Source organism: Apostichopus japonicus, chromosome 11, assembly GCF_037975245.1.
Source record: "Apostichopus japonicus isolate 1M-3 chromosome 11, ASM3797524v1, whole genome shotgun sequence".
Taxonomy (NCBI): Eukaryota; Metazoa; Echinodermata; class Holothuroidea; order Aspidochirotida; family Stichopodidae; genus Apostichopus; species Apostichopus japonicus.
The window spans coordinates 23,795,164-23,817,148 of NC_092571.1; the positions used below are offsets into that span (position 1 = coordinate 23,795,164).

General features: G+C 37.9%; 2 long non-coding RNA genes across 3 annotated transcripts; both read left to right on the plus strand.

Annotated features, from left to right (window-relative positions):
• The first annotated feature begins 844 nt into the window (after window positions 1-844).
• Window positions 845-7,821, plus strand: LOC139975954 (uncharacterized). Its single transcript, XR_011795965.1, has 3 exons — window positions 845-969; window positions 4,242-6,596; window positions 7,447-7,821. It is a non-coding gene; the product is annotated as an uncharacterized lncRNA (long non-coding RNA).
• Window positions 7,822-13,369: 5,548 nt separating this feature from the next.
• Window positions 13,370-20,248, plus strand: LOC139976109 (uncharacterized). Of its 2 annotated transcripts, none has more exons than XR_011795995.1 (3): window positions 13,370-13,910; window positions 14,940-15,078; window positions 16,138-20,248. It is a non-coding gene; the product is annotated as an uncharacterized lncRNA (long non-coding RNA). The 2 variants fall into 2 exon arrangements; XR_011795996.1 differs by having other exon boundaries at window positions 13,375-13,847.
• The last annotated feature ends 1,737 nt before the right edge of the window (window positions 20,249-21,985 follow it).

Below are 21,985 nucleotides of genomic sequence, written 5' to 3' on the forward strand. Positions count from 1 at the left end.
AGTTGTCGATTGATATACGTATATACATAATTAAAATGTTGTAAAAGTCGTGTGAGGGAGCCTTGGCCTTGAACAAGACTGTAAACCTTTAAATTTAACGTTTAATTGTAATCAGAGAACAACATATAAAGACTAATATTTTATGCCAATAGAAAAAGCCTTCCACTGAGTATGCATGGAGCTTACTGTTATGTTTAATTGTATTATTTTTAGAAAACTTGGAGGAAAGATACGGGAGCATAAAGAACTGAAGGTTAACTATACAAGAATCTGGAGAATGACTGTCGAAGTAAGTTAAAAAAACTCTTATTTAAAAAAAAAATCGAGAGTTTCACTGCTGCCGATTGTATACTTAACCATTGAATTTGTCCCAGGATTTTTAAACATTCATAGCAGAAGTAATAGCCTGAAACTGATGTACGCAAATTATAAACATTATTAATTATCTCGTGCAGTTCAGGGAAATATTAAATATTACATTCATGAAACATGTAATATATACAGAGTAAGAAAAAGAAATACATTGGCTCAAATTCCACTTGATAATTTTTTTTTTCATTTCTGTGATAAGAAAGAAAGAAATTAAAACATCTTCAAAACTACATCAATACATGATCAACACCTGAAATGTTCATTTTAAGTTTTATTGTTGCTGTATAAATACTCCCCAACCCCCTCAATTGGATTTTTGCCATTATGCAGTCCCTTGATTATTATACCAAACATATTAAGATGATATGCCGTTCCTTTTACTATGTCGTTTTCGATAAGCGATCGATACCATGCAGTATCATTATTGCTATACGTTGCACTGTGTTTCAACAGAGCCGTCTCTATATATAAGGCTGTGGGTTATAATATGTAGTAAACATTGTGGTTACATTCGTGACGTGCGTGTAGAAGTAAGCTTTGAAAACAACGAAGTCCTTTCGGCCTGGACGAAGTCTCCAACAGTTAACAAAGAAACAGGTACGGTATGATTATAATAGGCCTTTGTTATATATCCTTAAACACCCTATACCATTTGGCATATAAGAATTTTTAACAGCCTGGCCGCGCAACAAGTTAGATTTTACAAGGATGCAGTAAGATGTTAAGTCGTCAAGGGTAATGGTCGACTGTTTACGTTAAAGACATTTAATCAACATTTTACCAGGCGCGTAGCCAAAGGGGTTGGGGACGGGCGACCGCCCCCCCCCCCCCTTAAGCATATTTTTCTTATGATATCGCTAGTGATTTCAAGCTTAGATGCAACTTACGAGGCCTGGGAAGTGCCATTTCCAGCGATCTGGGAGGTATTTTCAGTCAAAATTTTCTTGTGGCGCTACGCTTAGATAGTTTTCAATGCAGAATCTACGGCTCTCTTATAGTTTGCCTACAGGTTCGCCCCTCCCTTGGCAAATTTCTGGCTACGCGCTTGCATGTTACAATCACTGAAACAATGTTGAAGAATTGTCGACTGTTTAAGTCGTACCGTAAATACATGTTATATAATTATGCAGGGCCGTAGCCTGGGTACAATCCATTTTACTGGCGAATTGAGTAACATCGAGAAACATTATATATCCTCCTGCAAATGTTACATAGAGCTTATGTAGAGGTGTTTAAATACCAGAGATTTTCTGAAGACATTTTTAGTGGGTGGCCATTTCCCAAAAGGTATCATCATGGCATTCTTTAAGCAGAGCGCTAGCATCAGTTGGCGCTTAAGCGTAGCAAGAAATTGTTTGCTAAAACTGCCTCCTATAGCTTGATGAAAATGGCATTTCCCCCGGCCTAGTAAGTTGCATCTAAACATTCTTTATTATGAGATCTCATGTTTTAGAAATTTACAATTCCGAAAAACAAGGGTAATTAGAAATATTTTATTCGTTAAAATCACTTTCTAAGGGGGGGGGGGATAAATTAACGTTATTTTATAAGCTCTGCTTTATTCAGTGTTTTACAAAGGTAATTTAAGATTTATAAACATGTTAGGGCATTCTGATGTTAGCCTATATATGCTGAGGGAAAGCCATATGGGGAGTTAAGGTGTTATTTGTTTGATACATGCCAAATGAGACCTATGAATAGGTGGGGGGGGGGGCTGAGTGGATAGGCAGTGTAGGGGACTGGGGGACCACGGCCCCCTAGTTAGTATGTTAAAAAGGCCCTAGTACATGTATTTTCATAGTACCTCAATATTTAAAACATCGGGACACTGATATAGCAGCAATGAAACTGATAAGCCTACACAAAACACAGTCGTAAATATATTTATGAACCGTAGTTTCGTATGAGGCTGCTACACTGTTCACACGGGTTACATCTTAGGAGCTCTCTCTATACGTTTTATCATTATTCTATAAAAAAAAATACTAGTGAAAACCAACACAAAGGCAAGGTCATCACACCCCTGATCGTGCATAATACGTGACGAGCGGTTAAAATAAACCTTGTATTTTTTTTGGAAAGTTATTCCTACAATACGTGTGTAGAATCTTGAAGTTGCACACTGGCTGACTATTGAAATGATGTGAATAATTTCGCTAAAAGTCAATAATTATCTCTTCCTGCATATAATATATCGGGAGAGGAGACTTCACCCCACATCAGAAATGTGAGTGAGTGAGTGAGTGAGTGAGTGAGTGAGTGAGTGAGTGAGTGAGTGAGTGAGTGAGTGATGAGTGATGAGTGAGTGAGTGAGTGAGTGAGTGAGTGAGTGAGTGAGTGAGTGAGTGAGTGAGTGAGTGAGTGAGTGAGTGAGTGAGTGAGTGAGTGAGTGAGTGAGTGAGTGAGTGAGTGAGTGAGTGAGTGAGTGAGTGAGTGAGTGAGTGAGTGAGTGAGTGAGTGAGTGAGTGAGTGAGTGAGTGAGTGAGTGAGTGAGTGAGTGAGTGAGTGAGTGAGTGAGTGAGTGAGTGAGTGAGTGAGTGAGTGAGTGAGTGAGTGAGCGATGAGTGAGTGATGAGTGAGTAATGAGTGAGTAATGAGTGAGTGAGTAATGAGTGAGTGAGTAATGAGTGAGTGAGTGAGTGAGTAATGAGTGAGAAAGTAATGAGTGAGTGAGTAATGAGTGAGTGAGTAATGAGTGAGTGAGTGAGTGAGTAATGAGTGAGTGAATGAGTAAGTGAGTGAGTGAGTGAGTGAGTGAGTGAGTGAGTGAGTGAGTGAGTGAGTGAGTGAGTGAGTGAGTGAGTGAGTGAGTGAGTGAGTGAGTGAGTGAGTGAGTGAGTGAGTGAGTGAGTGAGTGAGTGAGTGAGTGAGTGAGTGAGTGAGTGAGTGAGTGAGTGAGTGAGTGAGTGAGTGAGTGAGTGAGTGAGTGAGTGAGTGAGTGAGTGAGTGAGTGAGTGAGTGAGTGAGTGAGTGAGTGAGTGAGTGAGTGAGTGAGTGAGTGAGTGAGTGAGTGAGTGAGTGAGTGAGTGAGTGAGTGAGTGAGTGAGTGAGTGAGTGAGTGAGTGAGTGAGTGAGTGAGTGAGTGAGTGAGTGAGTGAGTGAGTGAGTGAGTGAGTGAGTGAGTGAGTGAGTGAGTGAGTGAGTGAGTGAGTGAGTGAGTGAGTGAGTGAGTGAGTGAGTGAGTGAGTGAGTGAGTGAGTGAGTGAGTGAGTGAGTGAGTGAGTGAGTGAGTGAGTGAGTGAGCGTTCAAACTTAATGACCATGAAAACTCTTGTCTTTGTGATTAGAGATGTCATAGGTCAAAGGTCAAATACCCAAAATCTTGGTTTTTAGCCATTACCTGCTTGTCATTATGTTGTAAATAACTACTAACCCACAATATTTGTGTAGAGAATAATGAGACAAATTTAAAAAGAAGTAATAATGTGGTTGTTGAGGGTTAAAATGGCAATGTTTCGGTCAGAGGTGAAATTCGCCCAGCTTTGATGTCTTGCATGCATGAAACAACAGTGACGGTATAGGTAATATCGTTTTCTACTAAACTTTTTGCTATACACTATATACGTTAAAAAACTGGATACCAGCCTATTATTATAAATGGCAACCAGATGCATTCAGCAGTGACCAAAAACAACTTCCATCATGGAGATTAGGTCTGCATCTCCATGGATTTCCCACTCGTTTAATTATGTCTCCGAGTCATTACATGCATTGCATGCTACTAGACGACGCTGTTGTGATGTTATAGGAGTCTTATAGAAACATCTCATCATATTACTAAATACCTTCTGCTCTCTGCAATGACTTAAATTCTACATTCATCTTCTATAAACAGCATGTTTTCATTTCATTTTATTTTACTCATAAAGGAACGATTAGGTGTGGACAGCGGCGACCGACCTCATTATGATGTTCACCAAACACCAAAACCTTTCAATAGGATGTATCGTCTTCATGTTATGTCACATATTCTTTCTGTTTCCTGTTATGACTCAAGTGGATGCCACCGATCCAACTTGCCCTACCCCAAATAAACCTATCGATGAAATAAATAACTGCTCTGATTACTTTCAAAATCATGAACAGATTAGATGTGTAAACTTATCTCACAATTCTTTAAAGGATCCTGCTACCAATTTAAGTGACTGTCTACCAAATCTAAACGAAATTGATTTAAGTTTCAATCAGTATCCTCAAGTTCCAACTCGAGCCCTCGCTGGTCTCGCTAATCTGCATTACTTGCATATGGATAACAATTTGATCATTTCACTGGAAGGAGCCTTTCATGAATTGGGAAACCTAACTAGAATATCCTTTGGATCAAATCAAATCGGGAAAATACCTACCGATATGTTTCGTGATCTTCGACAGTTGAAAGGAGCAGAATTTCCTAATAACAATATAACTGTCCTTCCTTGTTTGGGCGACATGAAGAACTTGACGATCTCCCAGGTCGACTTGAGAAACAACACGTTGACTGCTCTTAATTTGGACTGCATCATCAAAATAGAAAACGCCACAACAATATTTGGTAATGACACTGTTATTCAGGTCAGAGACAAGAGCAATAGCACAATAGCAGAATTCTGGATCAGTGGTAATCAAAACACGATAAGTTGTGAAAATGATATCACTTTGGACACCTCTTTTTTGGAGTTCATATCCATAAACATCTCCTGTCGATTCCAAAACGGTACTCATGGTAGAATTATGAAAAGTTATCAAAATTTGAAAGAAAAAAGTGATACTGACGAAAAACAAAGAGGGTTTATCTGGCCTTTATTAATATCAATTATATTATTAGGTATTGTAAAGGTCATATGATCGGTTTTGAAATCCGTTTGTTGAAACAGGAAGATCAAACAGCGGTAGCTGACACATTGATATCTGGATCTGGATCTGGAGTGATACTATACTCAACTCCCCTAAAAGGGGTAAAACGAGTAGGGTGGTGCAGACTTGTTTAAGCTGTGATTGGTTTCTGGCTGTAGTGTTGGGCGACAGCCGCTTTGAAGTTATCCTTGTCCTCGATTTCTTTGATGTGTTGTGGGAGGGCGTTCCAGTCTATTAGTGTTTTTGGCATGAATGAGAATTTTAAACAGTTTTTGTTGCAGGGAATATTTAATCCCTATATATAGGGAGAGTTCTCAGATGCTAACCGCTCTCTCACCTGGTCTTGTTGAAACTCTGAATTGTATGAAACTTGGAAGTGTGCATGATACATACGACAAGGCATCAGCTACCATGTATCTATAGAAGCTGGACTTCTGGTCAGTTTCACAGATGCGATACCAAACTATATTTAATCAAAGACATTTTATGACCTTAAATAACATTCTCCCCCCCCCCCCCCCAAGCATTCTACAATTGTCAAGGACAAACGGTGTTGAATGTTAACAAGAGATGCTTTGGTTGACTTATTTTAAGACCACTACCCCACCCTCGCCCCTCTCGTCATGTGATGTCTGCTAGGAAACTTAATTTATGCACATCTAGAGATTCTCAATTTACATCAAGGACTATAGATTTCGTTTATTGATTTCTTTCTTCAAATAAACCTCCATTCCCAGATCCGTTATAGTAATTGGAAAGAAACAAATTTCATGTGGAAATTCAATTCATTGAAAGCTATTTTTACTCTTCAGTATGCGTTGCATTGTTAGGGCAGTCATCGGGGCAAAAAAAAAGACAACAAAGATTAATTTATTTTCAAGTTGTTGTCTAAAGTTATTTAAAGTTTTAAAGAACCGGCATGTCATATATATTCCGTTGACTTTAATTTAAAGTTTCAAGTCATTACAATTTTGGGAAATTAAAATATTTAAGTTATTTAAATTAAAGTTTTCTGTTTACTATAGTTGCCATGTGAAAACTATTTTCAATAATCTACTTTCCTCTTCGGCCTAAATTAATCCTGTTGAATGTAAACTAATTCTCGCAGTGTTGTCTTTTTTTGCCCCGATGGCTGCCCATAGCATTGTGGGACTAAACACGCAGTATACTTTTAGTTTTTATATCTGTACAATATTGCTGGCAGCAACGATTTTTATTGTATTAATAATAAGGGTTATCGATCTCTTCACATTATGTGGTTTAGAGAAGCAAACATTGGAACACGTCTTTTCATATTACCAATTAAAATAGGTTGCTCTGTGGCGTGGATATAAGCTAAACACCGGCTAAAACTCAATCAAGCGTAGGATATAGATAGTTAAGCGATGCATGTTTCTAAGGGAAGCAGGACACTTCGCCCAACAACCATTTCGCCCAACTGCCATTTCGCCCAACCTTACCATTTCGCCCAACCAGCCTGGTCATTTCGCCCAACCAGCCTGGTCATTTCGCCCAACCAGTCTGGTCATTTCGCCCAACCTTGATTAAATATGATATTTCAAAAGGAAACGTTCGGAATTGTTAACGTTACAGGATACGAACCGAGTATTAAGGAAACTTGAAGTCGTGGTTAAATTGATTATATATGTGATTACATATGTGGTTACATTGATAAAGTGGTTACATTGATTAAATATAATAATTCAATATTACGGACGGGTTTTATATTTTTTTTTTCAATTTAATAAGGAAACGTTCGGGAATTGTTAGTCAATAGGATGGATCAGTGTTTTAGGGGTTAGGTTTGATAGGTTTTTATGAAGACCAATTTCCCTGTGTTTGTATAATAATATAACTTCCATTGTATGCGTAAACGCCTAAAGTAGTGTAATCCTCCCATTATACCCGAAATAACTGCTCAGACTCCGATCGATATCGAGCGGACCTCACTTTTTTATTTACCTATTACGAAGTAACCTAACCCAAAATAAATCAAATTGAACTAGTGGAATAGAAAAAGTAATATTATTCTGGCTGAATATTAGTAAAAATAAGGTTGGGCGAAATGACCAACACGGTTGGGCGAAATGACCATGCTGGTTGGGCGAAATGACTATGATGGTTGGGCGAAATGACCATGCTGGTTGGGCGAAATGACCAGGCTGGTTGGGCGAAATGACCAGGCTGGTTGGGCGAAATGGCAGTTGGGCGAAATGGTTGTTGGGCGAAGTGACTAGAAAGCTTTCTAAGTATAGGCCTATTTATGACTATTGTATATAGTTGTGTGCCTTTGAAAATTGCACACTATGTGTTTAACTTAATCATCGTTTCTAAGTGTTAATGATAATTGTGTACAGTTTTGTGCCTTTCACAGAAGTACATTACGTGTTTAATTTTAATGCTTGTTTCTAAGTGTTTATGATTATTGTGTATAGTTTTGTGCCTTTCACAGTAGTGCATTACGTGTTTTATTTAATGCTTGTTTCTAAGTGTTTAAGATAATTGTGTATAGTTTTGTGCCTTTCACAGTAGCACATTACGTGTTTAATTTAATACTTGTTTCTAAGTGTTTATGATTATTGTGTATAGTTTTGTGCCTTTCACAGTAGTGCATTACGTGTTTAATTTAATGCTTGTTTCTAAGTGAATTTGATTATTGTGTATAGTTTTGTGCCTTTCACAGTAGTGCATCATGTTTAATTTAATGCTTGTTTCTAAGTGTTTAAGATTATTGTGTATAGTTTTGTGCCTTACACAGGTGTATACATTACGCGTTTCATTTAATGCTTGTTTCTAAGTGTTTAAGATTATTGTGTATAGTTTTGTGCATTTGACAGTAGTATTGTGTACACAGTAGCTTTGTGCCTCTGACAATGTGTTATGCGTTCAATTTAACGTGTGATGGATCGAATTGTTAGGATTTCGTGCTAATGCTCCATCTTGGGTGACTTTTCTTAAAACAAAGTATCAATTTAAATTTATTTCTGATATCGATTGATCAAGCAAAAGTATATTCAAAAGATTGATAATTATTTCTTTATTCTTTATATTGTACTACTGTAATGTTACTTTAAGGTTGTTTCCGGGTTCACACTATAAACTCTATTAGTTTTCCTGTTTTGTTGGTGGAGTTGAGTCATAATTATAAACAAAAGAAACATTTTACTTAAAGCATCCTTATATTAAACAATTTTCATCAATATTTATTAATATGTTATCAATTAATGTAGTAGCTGTAGTTGTTTTTTTGTTGGTGACTGAGTAGACACCTTTAGAGGAGACAGTGCTTGTAAAGTTATTTCATTTATCAATTAGTCCAGGAACCCTGACATGGGCTTCAGATTTAGTGGGGAGGGGTGGGGTGACAGGACTGAGACCGGGGAGGGGTAGGGTGGCAGGAGTTAGACCTATGTTCAGTGTTGTTGAAATTACGCCTTTCGGCGGCAACAAGCCAAATAAAAAAATATATTATTGTAAAAGTTATTGGTATCCATGACTACAACCCCCCCCCCCCCATTGCATGTGGCTGCGTTTTATTACGGAACCACTGACACTCCTCAAACAAGATTATTTCAGTTTATTGTTGTATTTTTGGGTGGGGGGGGGGAGTGCCCGAAACATATCAGCATACTGCCCGAATTTCCACGTAAATGTCTTGTTTGGGTTGCAGCCCCAATCCCCCACCCCACACACCCGTCTCCTAGTAGAGGCTCGCGCAAGGCAGTGATTTAGATTGATGCAACTGAACTCAATGTAACTTTAGTGTATACGTATGTTACGTACTTTAACCTTTAACTGTGCTGGCTATTATTACAGGGTGTATCTACAGCCATGCATACACGGTATGTAATCTTGCGATGCAATCAGTTTGCTTACCTTTGTATTCTACGCATAATTCAAATGTCTATTTTGTATATTTGGTATATATTTTGTATGTTTCGTTTAAATGGTAATAAAAGTCGCATCATAGTCGCTAACTTATTTATCACTCCCTGTATCTTATGTCTTATTTGTTCTGAATTCTGTTTTTATGAATTAGCTCTCTGTTGATCGTACAAGTATACATTAGATGGTTCATGCCGTACATATTTCTCATCATTCGTACTTTTTTACATCGTCACTTTTATCGCAATGTTTTTATACCATCGTCGATAGCCTACCGGTATTTATTACTCATGCAATATCACTTTTATATGTGTTTCATCGTTATGCGTTTTCGATTTCATGTCTGTTTTAGAGCTCTTGAGTTTGAACAATTTCCATTGTATTTTTATACATGTGGCTGAATAAATCATCTATCTATTTATCTAAAGAGGGCAGAGAGAAAGAGGCGGTGTTTGGTAAACAAAGCGGAATGCAATAAACGGAGAGTGACCCTCAGTATGTTTACCTCTCGTATATCCTCGTACGCGTGACACTATATGACTAATATTGTCCCACCTGATGTGCGTAGCTTATACATTAGTTAGAATGAAATCCTTGTGATTCTGTAGCTATCATATATGTTTGACTCGTACTTTAATCTTAGCGAATATGCAAGTATAGTACATATAAGTCTTGTTGACTAATATGTGTCTACATTAGTCAAATTTCGTCTCATGTTTCCCTCTCGGGTTGACTCGTATATACACTTCGGAATCCGAACCATTTCATACATCCGATTGGCCAGTAGTGTACGATAAACCATCCTCCTCCCTACCAAAGATATTAATCGCAACAGAGTAAAAGAGGATGAAACAGAAGTAGAACTGATATTTGGGGACACTGAGGTAAAAAGAAAAAAAGCAGAACAGAATAATGAAAATGAAGGTTATTCCAATAGTAATTATTACTGAACGATAAATTATGACCACCACTGTAAGACCCCTTTCACTATACAATCATTTTACTCTATCGAACCGGGGGTTTTTTCACTTTCTTTTTTTTGAAAATTTGTTTCCAAATTCAGCATACATAAGTAGCTCCCATCTTCTGATGTGTCTAAGGTTCTTCGGACGGGGTTGTAGAAGGGTTTTTTTCGTCTCTAATTGTAAGAGATATATCACTTGATTTGAACTTCGTAATAAACTTTAACCCCCATTTAGCCCCTCTCCACACACCTATCACCCGCCCCTCCCTCCCTCCCTCCCTCCTCCATTGCCGAATTTCTCGTCATTAAGTCAATACGTAATTTAATCCTGATCAATGTGTGGGAATCATTCGCTGGGTCAAAACAAATATATGATGGCAAGTATAATGTTAGCCTTCGATAATTTTTTTAGGTCAGTACTGTACATGCTTATACTTTCTAGTAAAATGCTGTACTCAGTGCGATTGAATTTGTCACATGATTTTAAAACATTCATAGCAGAAGCAATATCATGAAACTGGTGTACGCATATTATAAACATTATTACTTATCTCGTGCAATACAGGGAAATATTAAATATTATACATTCATGAAATATGTAATATATAGAGATGAGTAAGGAAAAGAAGCACATTGGCCAAAATTCCACTTGATAATTTGTACATTTCTGAGACAAAAAAAAAGGAAGAAATTAAAACATCGTCAAAACTACATCAATACATGGCCAACACCTGAAACTGTCAGTTTAAGGTTTATTGTAGCTGTATATGAAGGTACAATTGACACCCACCCCAACCCCTCCCCCTCCTTTGGAACTGAGGAGTTTGTTTTTAATGCAGTCCCTTAATTAGTTTACCAATTATATTAAGATAATATGCCATCACACAGTTGCATATAATCATGCCATGTTTAAAATATGAAAATATAACGTGATCAGAAACAACAAAGACTGCAACAGAAGAACATGAAACATTTGTGGATTCAAATAATATGTTCACAATGGTTGACAAATTTGCAAAGAATAAATGATACATTGTTTAGCCAAGTGCCATGTCGTGTTTCTTGTTTAATTGAGACCATTAAATTTATAAAACAATGGATTAACATTAGGTTTGCACTGCATGACTAAGGAGCTGACGACATCGTCGATATAATGTACTATGAGACATTTTTTCTTTCAAATGAATAACAAACACACGCTTAAAGATGGAATTTTGTTCCTACACAAATGTAGTTATAAAATCGAGGAAAGGATATTGCACCATCTTGTATTCAAGTTTCTTACCCTAAGTATTGTTACTTATGTGGAAGGGGAAGGGATTCCCCTTACACCCCTCCCCGTAAATGACGGACATTAATCAACATTTGTTCCCCACCCCCCCCCCTTCCCTCACCCCCAATTGGAACTCTGGCTACCAGCCCGTTATTAAAGCTTGCTTTGTACGTTAGTGTTTTCTCCATTTTTGGTTTCCCGAAAGGGGAATCTATGAAGTCACTCTTACAGACCTTTTAAAATTGTGAAGGGGGACCGCGGATTGCAAAGTCGGCAATGACTATAACGTGGATCGGTAATTACTATAACGCTGTTATATATTACATTTATAGATGCAACGGAAAGTAAATAAAGCCTGAAGTGTGTGAAGCGTACTTTGCCCTCGTTCCATACTGTTTATGGGCGGGCAGTGTACCAGCGTTAGCGTTTTTACACTAGATTTATCGTTTTTATACTTTCTGGCGTTCAAAATTGGCCAAATCTAGCGTTTTTTGCCCGAACTTGATGGTTCACAAATAAATGTTACGTATCCGAAACATTCGAGGTGAAAGTACTGCTTGGCAACACACTGAGCCTATTTATATGTTACTTTTACACAATGTTATCGCGGTCGATATATATTTGGATAAATACGAGGGGAACCGGATTTGAGACCGATGATGACGTCATCGAGGAGGCTGAGCGGACCGAGGCGATAGCCGAGGTCCGCTGCCCTTCTCGATGACGTCATCAGAGGTCTCAAATCAAATTTAAGACCGGGTACCCTCGTTTTTATCCTCATTCATAAATGACCCTCACAAATTTTAGAAAACGGCATTTTCGCTAACTTTTGCTGATCTGTATTTAATTCTCCTTATGCCTCCCTTGATCTTTTTCCTGAATGACGTAATAGTCACCTCATGTAAAACAACATTTTCTTCCCACGAACATTAAGTGTGAAAAAAATACGAATGAAGCAGTGTCGTTTGGTCTTAAATTTTGGTACTTTAATCACTTCAAACACTAACTAGAGCACCAATGGTGCAGAAGCTCATACCTTTTCGAGCTTAAAAATGTAGGGCCCACAAAACTTATGGCCCACCAAATTTCAGGCCATTTTTCAGATTCCACCAATTTTGGGCCCATGAGGGATAACCCCCCTCCCCTCCGTTAGCGAATCCTGGCCACACCACTGGCTATAATTCCTATTTTCCCCCTTTAAATCCTATTTTACCCACTCTCTCAAACAATACCACTGACCTACCCTATTAAACTTTCTCCCCTCTACTGTACCTGAGCAGACCGGAAGCACTCCTTGCCAAAATTTTGGCTGGCTGCCTACATACCTCAGGCTCAAAGACTTCTAAGAATCGGCAAGTGCTGATTGGCTATAGGGCTCTCATGCTTACAGTTCAACAGTTAATAACAACTCCCAGTCCTGCTTTAATTCCACTAACAGCCTCTGCAGAGCTTAACCACAAATGTAAACAAACACTGCAGAGACTGGGAGACAAATTAAAGGAGCTTTGGCAAAAGGTGAAGGCTCAGATTTTTTTTAAACAATGGGTATTAATTGTAATTAATTAACTTTTGACCAAAAATTATTAGGCATCACCTTATTCATACACAATCCAACAATCATCAGTTCAACTTTGAATATGATCCAACAAAATCTTGAGGAGATTGAGATATTTGAAAATATTTCAAAGAATGACCCCCGATGACCCCCTAAATGACATTTGATTTCAATTTTCCGAACACCCCTTGTAACTCTCATCCCGAGGAACGTTGTGACCAAGTTTCATTACAACTGGCCATACATTGTACGAACAGGAGCAATTTTAAAATATAGGGCCGCGGCCCGGGCCACAAAAGACCCCTAGTTGATTTTTGATCTCAAATTCATGAACACCCTGAAGGTAAAACTTCCATAGTACTATCGTGACAAACCCTCAACATTGTACCATGGAAATGATGGAATCTGTAGGAGAAGAAGCCATTTTGCGTATTTCCACAAAATGGCCCATTACGGCCCACAGGTGACCTTTGACCCCAAATGTCGGACCATCTCTCATGGCCCTATACCCAATGGTCCTTGTGTCCAAGTTTCATGAAATTCCATCAAACACTGTGCGAGTGGGAGCGGTTTTACCAATTGTTGACGGATAGAGTGATAGAGTGATAGAATGATAGACGCTGCACTGTAACAATAGCTCACACCAGCGTGCTGGTATGAGCTAAAAATTGGAGGGAAATGACAATTTAATAAGAACAGATGAACAAATTTCTAAAAATAACCTTTTCAAACTTTTTTTTGACCTACCAGGTCAAATTGCGCAATAAACAGATGCTGAGTTGTGTGTGTCTTGGAAAGTCCGTAAACGCTACAACAGTTAGGCTATAGCAACGTTGCCTGAAGCTAGCATTCTTTTGAGTAGAACTCATCCATCCCTGGTCGGTAGATGAACCGTTCAAATAAACGTTTACTGGGCCTGAGAATGAGCAGTTTTTGAAGAGGTTCCGAGCCCCATTGTTCGACAGGTTTGGACTTGTAGTAACCGCAGTGTTATTGCGAGTCTGAAAGATCGCTAGGCCTAGTCCCTGGTCAGTCATGCCGTTACTGCTAGTAGTAGTGCTTACGTTATTGTTAGGCTTATCGACAAGGTTTCTTCTGTTATACTTAGTTATAGTGTCAACATTGGACGCTTGACGCTTCGGTTCTGCGTTGAAGCACCTCGATAAGGTTGCTGACATTGACTCTAGCGCAAAATTAAGCTACAATTAATCCCTCAGTGATTCATGTTACTCGAAGTATTTAGCTGGATGATTTAAGAAGTATGTACAGTGTGTATTCAGACTCGGTGTGTGTGAAAACATATAGAGTACTACTGTTGTTACTAATTGCAAGTAGGCTGTATATACTGTACAGTATCCTTTTGCAATTTGGAACATTTCTTTGCCCATAAACATATATGCATATACTCATGGCATGTCTTCATTTCTTTTAATTATGACTTCATGATTGCCATGGCAACAAACCAGTATTTGTCTAACATTTCGATCCTGAAGCAATTCTCCTCTCTATACACTCGACCAGTCTCGAATTGCATTCGAGACTGGTCCAGTATACAGAAAGTTGGTTTAGGCATTTATGAATTATTATTAATAATGCAGAACGTACGTACAGCTGAGACGCATGTTTGCATGTAGTAAACGTGAGGAGCGGAACTGTGGGCCATTGTGTGAGTTCATGTACACACTACGTACACAGCCTTACCGCGGATTGAGACAAGAATCGTTTCTTGCAGTTAAATTGGGTCTGAATTAGTTGGAATTTTGTTGACTCTACAGTTGTTTTGTTATGATTCTGAACCATTATGACTTGAGATTTGTTAAAGTTACCATCAAACTGTCTATCATATGAATAAGTGCAACTTGTGATGGAAGGTAAAAGGCTACATTACATATGTTCATGAAAATCTATATCTAGCGATTTCTGAGGTTTTACTTTTGCAAATCTAGCGTTTTTGGCATCTGTTGCTGGTAACACTGTGGGCGGGTTGTGAAAGTTTAACCGTGCTTTCGCGATATGCAGTATGCAGTATTGCTGATTCCGTTACTTTTTTTTTTTAGGAGACGTCTCTATCTGATACGGCTCTGGTATCAGGTAGTTGTGCATGTATGTACAGACAGTATAAGTATACGCTTTGAAAGCAGAGGCAGTCCTTTCGGTCTGGGTGGAAGTCTCCAACATTCAGTTGTAAAGAAACAGGTATGATAATAATAGGCTTTGTTATATACCCTTAACAGCCCATACCTTTTGTCATTTAGTCATTCGTACCAGTGCCGCAACAAGTTTGATTTTACAGAGAGAGAGATGCAGTAAGATGTTAAGCCGTCCATGGTAGTATAGGGGTCGACTGTTTACGTAAGACATTTAATCACAGTACACAACCATTGAAATAGCACTTCCCCGGCCTTGTAAGATGCAACCAAACATTCTTTGATATGAAATCTCAAGTCTTAAAAATTTACACTTCAGAAAAAGGGTAAATTAGAAATATTTTTCTTGATTCGTTATAATCACTTTGTAGGGGAAAATATGACTTAACTTTACTTTATATAAGCTCTGCTTTATTCATTGTAATACATAAGTAATTTAAGATATAAAGCATGCTCGGCCTTATAATGGTAGCATATATATATATATATATATATATATATATATATATGCTAAAGGGAAGCCATATGGGTAATTAAGGTGTAAATTAATTTTTTGGTTTGTATTATCATTATTTGTTTTACATGCCAAAATGGGACCTATGGGGGGAGGGGTGAACTTAGTAGGGTAGGCCGTGTAGGGGACTGTACCTCATAATTAAAACATTGGGGCACTGATAAAGGGGCTAACAATGAAACTGATAAGCCTGCATAAAGCACGTCAGAATTGTGAGTGAGTGAGTTCGATCACGTCAACATGCTGACCATGAAAACTCGTGCCTGTGTGATTGGATATGTCATAGATGAAAGTTCAAAGGTCAAATACCCCAGATCTTTGTTTTTAGCCATTATCTGCCTGTCAGTATGTTGTAAAAAGTTATTAACCACAAGATATGTAGAGGATAATGGGACAAATATTTAAATAGTACTTATGTGGTTCTTGAGGGTTAAGTTATTAGAGCAATGTAGGTCCAAGGTGATTTTGGCTCAAATTGTATACCTTGCAGCAGTGATGATTAGATAATATCGTTTTCTACTAAACTTTAAGCTATGCTATACGTAAATCTTTTATAAATGGCATGTTTTCATTGATTTTATTTTACTCATAAAGGAACGATTCTGTGTGGACAGCGACCTACCTCATTATGATGTTCACCAAACACCGAAACTTTTCAATAGGATTTATCGTCTTCATGTTATGTCACATTCCTGTTATGTCTCAAGTGGATGTCACCGATCCAACTTGCCTTACCTTAGATATACCTGTCGATGAAATAGATGACTGCTTTGATCACTTTCCAAATGATGAACATATTAGATGTGTAAACTTATCTCACAATTCTTTAAAGGATCTTGCTACAAATTTAGCAAACTGTCTACTAAATCTAAACGAAATTGATTTAAGTTTCAATCAGTATCTTCAAGTTCCAAATCAAGCCCTCGCTGGTCTCGCAGATCCGCATTACTTGCATATGGATAACAATTTGATCATTTCACTGGAAGGAGCCTTTGATAGATTGGGAAGCCTAACTAGAATATCCTTTGGATCAAATCAAATCAGGAAAATACCTACCGATATGTTTCGTGATCTTCGACAGTTGAAAGTAGCAGAATTTCCTAACAACAATATAAATGTCCTTCCTTGTTTGGCCGACATGAAGAACTTGACGATCTCCCAGATCGACTTGAGAAACAACACGTTGACTGCTCTTAATTTGGACTGCATCATCAAGATAGAAAACGCCACGGCAATATTTGGTAATGACTCTGTTATTCAGGTCAGTCGCAAGAGAAATAGCCCAATCGAATTCTTGATCAGTGGTAATCAAAACACGATTAGTTGTGAAAATGATATCACTTTGGACACCTCTTCTCTGGAGTTCATATCCATAAATATCTCCTGTCGATTCCAAAACGGTACTTATGGTAGAATTGTGACTGGTTATGTTACGGCTACTCAAAATTTGAAAGAAGCAAGTGATACTGCAGAAAAACAAAAATGTTTCATCTTGCCTATATTAATAATAATTATATCATTAGTTATGTAGCAATGCCGCTAATCTGGCTTTTAATGCAACCCAATAATGATCCTGGCCGGTGCGAATTGAACAATGTCAGCGGCTGGCAATCATGGCGTCGCCAAAAAAACTCATATACCATGCCACCGATGTCATCCGATATACCATGTATTCGAGAGCGTGGTGGACAATTGGTTAAGGCGTCGGACTCGTGATTCAAGGATTGCTGGTTCGATTCCTGCATAGTTCATTACGTTGTGTCCTTGGGCAAGATGCTTTATCTCACTTGCCTCTCTCCACCCAGGGGTTAAATGGGTACCTGTGAGGTAACTTGTCATTGGGCGCAGTATATAACTGCTGCCGACTGGAGGGATTGTCTCTGGGACAGGTTATCATTGACCAGGGGTAATATAACGTCTGTAAAGCGCTTTGAGACCTATCGCTGGTATAAAACGCTATATAAAAAGCAAATATTATTATCATTATTATTCTGTTATACCATGCCACAATTGAGAACAATGACTTGCATCCCCTGAACCTTAAAGCCTTTCTTGGACAAACTTTTAAAGACCCAAATGTTCTTATCGAAGTGAACCTTTCTTTTCTTTCTACCTCTATTTTCTTCTATACTTTATTTTCTATTTATTTAATTTTTGTTAGTATATTTGGGAGGGGGCGGGGCATATTTTGGATGTTGAAGAGGGTCAAATAAGCTTCTGATGGTCTGTTATCAGGAGGATTGAATGAAATACGTTTTTTGAAACAGGAAATTCAAACAGCGATATAGCTGACACATTGATTGGAGAAGGTATCATATGCTATGACCGCTCTCTCATCTCTTCTTGTTCAAAATCTGAATGGAGGGATGTGCCCAAGATTACCTGAGTGCCGGGTATACTGATCGCCGTTCTGGGGGAGGGTCTAAGGTGGAGGAGGTGTCCCCTTTGAGAAATGTTTCGATTTTTGAAGGTGTTCAGATGCCAAGTGCTGGCACTTGTGTGGCTTTTTAAGCACATACCCTAATTTTGCTAACAATTTACATGTTAATTTTTTGTGTGAAATATATTGTTAGGAATGTCGGTATTTTAGATGAAAATAGTGTTGGCGGGATTCACGATTTTTAAGACAGTGCTGGGCGTTAATTTTTAGTGCTGGGCGGGGCCGCCAAGGGGCCGCCCAGCGTGGGCACATCCCTGTGTATGGTATGAATTTTGGAAATGCGCATTATATATACAAGGCATCAACTATACTGTACAGTGGGCAGGATGATTCCAGTTGAAAACCTCTATCTACGCAATAGTGGAATTGGGAAGTGACGAATTCCAACGTAATGTTGCATGCAAGAAGGGGGGGGGGGGGGGGTGGTTCCCAAACTTCAATTGGCATTCGAGTGGATTTTTTTTTATATACTGGCGGGTAAAAATATACAACTGATACGAGTGTCCACCTCTTTATCATCCTCACACAACAAAAATCAAGTATTTAAATATTGTTAACACAATATTCCTTTTTACAGCTAAATTATAGACTTAATGTATAGTGGTATCAGCTTGCTTTCCAATATTTGTTAATATTTTTAACTTTTGGGAAAATCACACTTTCTCTATGATGTTCATTAATTAAAGTGGCAAAGTGACAAAACTCAATTGGAAATCATAGAAATGTTATGACCTCAAATAACATTTTCCTCTATATTATTCCAAATTTGTCAAGGACCATCGGTGTGGAACGTTAACAGAAGATTTTTTTGATTGAGCTATTTTAAGAGCACTACCCCCTCCCTACCACCCTCCTTACCCCCTTTCGTCATGTAATGTCTGCTAGGAAAGATCATTTATGCACATCAAGAGACTTCCAATTTACAACGAGGACTTCAGATTTCGTTTATTGATTTTTTTCTTCAAATAAACCTCCATTCCCATTCCGTTAGTTATTGGCAACAAACACGTTCAATGTGGAAATTCTATTTAAATCTCTGTTTACTCTGTTAGTATGCGTTGCATTGTGAGGGCAGTCATCGGAGCAAAAAAGACAACAAAGAATAATGTAACGTAAAATTTCCATGTTCATGAATAGGTTGCTCTACAATGATATGTAAATGTAAGTATATTCATAAATATGGGAGTGGGTAAACTGAACACCGGATAAAAGTCAATCAATAGTACTATATAGTTTGTTAAGCGATGAATATTTATCATGATTTTATCATTTTAAAAAGATTGATAATTATTTCTTTATTCTTTATAATATACTACTGTCATGTTACTTTAAGTTTTTTTCCGTTCACAATATGTACTCTTATAGTTTTCCTGTATAATTTGGTGGAGTTGAGTCATAATCATAAACAAAAGAAGTATTTGACTTATGGCATCCTTATATTAAACAATTTTCATCAATATTTGTTAATATGTTATTAACTAATGTATATAGTAGCTGTAGCTGGTTTTGTTGGTGACTGGATTGAACCTTTAGAGGAGACAGTGCTTGTAAAGTTATTCGATTTATCAATTAGTCCAGGGACCCTGACATGGGCTTCAGATTTAGTGGGGAGGGGTGGGGTGACAGGACTCAGACCGGGGAGGGGTAGGGTGGCAGGAGCCAGACCTATGTTCAGTGGTGTTGAAATTACGCCTTTCGGCGGCAACAAGCCAAATAAAAAAATTATTATTGTAAAAGTTATTGGTATCCATGACTACAACCCCCCCCCCCCCCTTTGCCTGTGGCTGCGTTTTATTACGGAACCACTGAGACCCCTCAAACAAGATTTTTTTAAGTTTATTTTTTTTGGGGGGGTGCCCGAAACATCAGCATACTGCCCGAATTTCCACGTAAATGTCTTGTTTGGGTTGCAGCCCCAATCCCCCCCCCCCCCACCCACCCGTCTCCTAGTAGAGGCTCGCGCAAGGCAGTGATTTAGATTGATGCAACTAAACTCAATGTAACTTGAGTGTATACGTATAAGTACTTTAACTGTGCTGGCTATTATTACAGGGTGTATCTACTTCCATGCATACATGGTATGCAATCTTGCGATGCAATCAGTATGCTTGCCTTTGTATTCTACGCATAATTCAAATGTCTATTTTGTATATTTGGTATATATTTTGTATGTTTCGTTTAAATGGTAATGAAAGAGGGCAGAGAGGAATAGGCAATGTTTGGAATACAAAGCGGAATGCAATAAACGGAGAGTGACCCTCAGTATACTTCGACTTGGCTTTAGTTATTGTTTCGTGTATGTTTACCTCTCGTATATCCTCGTACGCGTGACACTATATAACTCATATTGTCCCACCTGCGTAGCTTATAGATTAGTTAGAATGAAATCCTTGTGATTCTGTAGCTATCATATATGTTTGACTCGTACTTTAATCTTAGCGAATATGCAAGTATAGTACATATAAGTCTTGTTGACTAATATGTGTCTACATTAGTCAAATTTCGTCTCATGTTTCCCTCTCGGGTTGACTCGTATATACACTTCGGAATCCGAACCATTTCATACATCCGATTGGCCAGTAGTGTACGATAAACCGTCCTCCTCCCTACCAAAGATATTAATCGCAACAGAGTAAAAGAGGATGCAAACAGAAGTAGAACTGATATTTGCGGAAAGAAGGGACACTGAGATAAAAAGCAAAAAAAAAAGCAGAACGGAATAATGAAAATGAAGATTATTCCAATAATAATTATTACTGAACGATAAATTATGACCACCACTGTAAGACCCCTTTCACTATACAATCATTTTATTCTATCGAACCGTTTTTTTTTTTCACTTTCTCTTTTTTGAAAATTTGTTTCGAAATTCAGCATACATATATAGCTCCCATCTTCTGATGTGAGGCTAATTTCTTCGGACGGGGTTGTAGAATGTTTTTTTTTTTTTCGTTTCTAATTGTAAGCGATATATCACTTGATTTGAACTTCGTAATACACTTTTACCTCGTTGAGCCCCTCTCCACACACCTATCACCCCCCCCCCCCTCCCTCCTCCATTGCCGAATTTCTCGTCATTAAGTCAATACGTAATTTAATCCTGATCAATGTGTGGGAATCATTCGCTGGGTCAAAACAAATATATGATGGCAAGTAAAATGTTAGCCTTCGATAATTTTTTAGGTCAGTACTATACATGCTTAATTTCTAGTAAAATGCTGTTCTCAATGCGATTGAATTTGTCACATGATTTTAAAACATTCATAGCAGAAGCAATATCCTGAAACTGGTGTACGAATATTATAAACATTATTACTTATCTCGTGCAATACAGGGAAATATTAAATATTATACATTCATGAAACATGTTATATATAGAGAGTAAGAACAAGAAGCACATTGGCCCAAATTCCACTTAATAATTTGTTCATTTCTGAGACAAAAAGAAAGAAATTAAAACATCGCCAAACTAAATCAATACATGGCCAACACCTGACACTATCAGTTTAATTTTATTGTAGCTGTATATGAATTAGGTACAACCCCAACCCAACCCCAACCCCCTCCCCCTTTATTGGAACTTTGGAGTTTGTTTTGAATGTATAGCCCCTTGATTAGTATACCAAACATATTAAGATAATATGCCATCACACAGTTGCATATAATCATATCATGTTTAAAATATGGAAATATAACGTGATCAGAAACAACAAAGACTGCAAAAGAAGAACAGGAAACATTTATGGATTCAAATAATATGTTCACAATGGCTGACAAATTTGTAAAGAATAAATGATACATTGTTTAGCCAAGTGTCGTGTTTCTTGTTTAATTGAGTTCATTAAATTTATAAAACAATGGATTAACATAAGGTCTGCACTGCCTGACTAGGGAGCTGACGACATCGTCGATATAATATACTATGAGACATTTTTTCTTTCAAATGAATAACAAACACACGCTTAAAGATGGAATTTTGTTCCTACACAAATGTAGTTATAA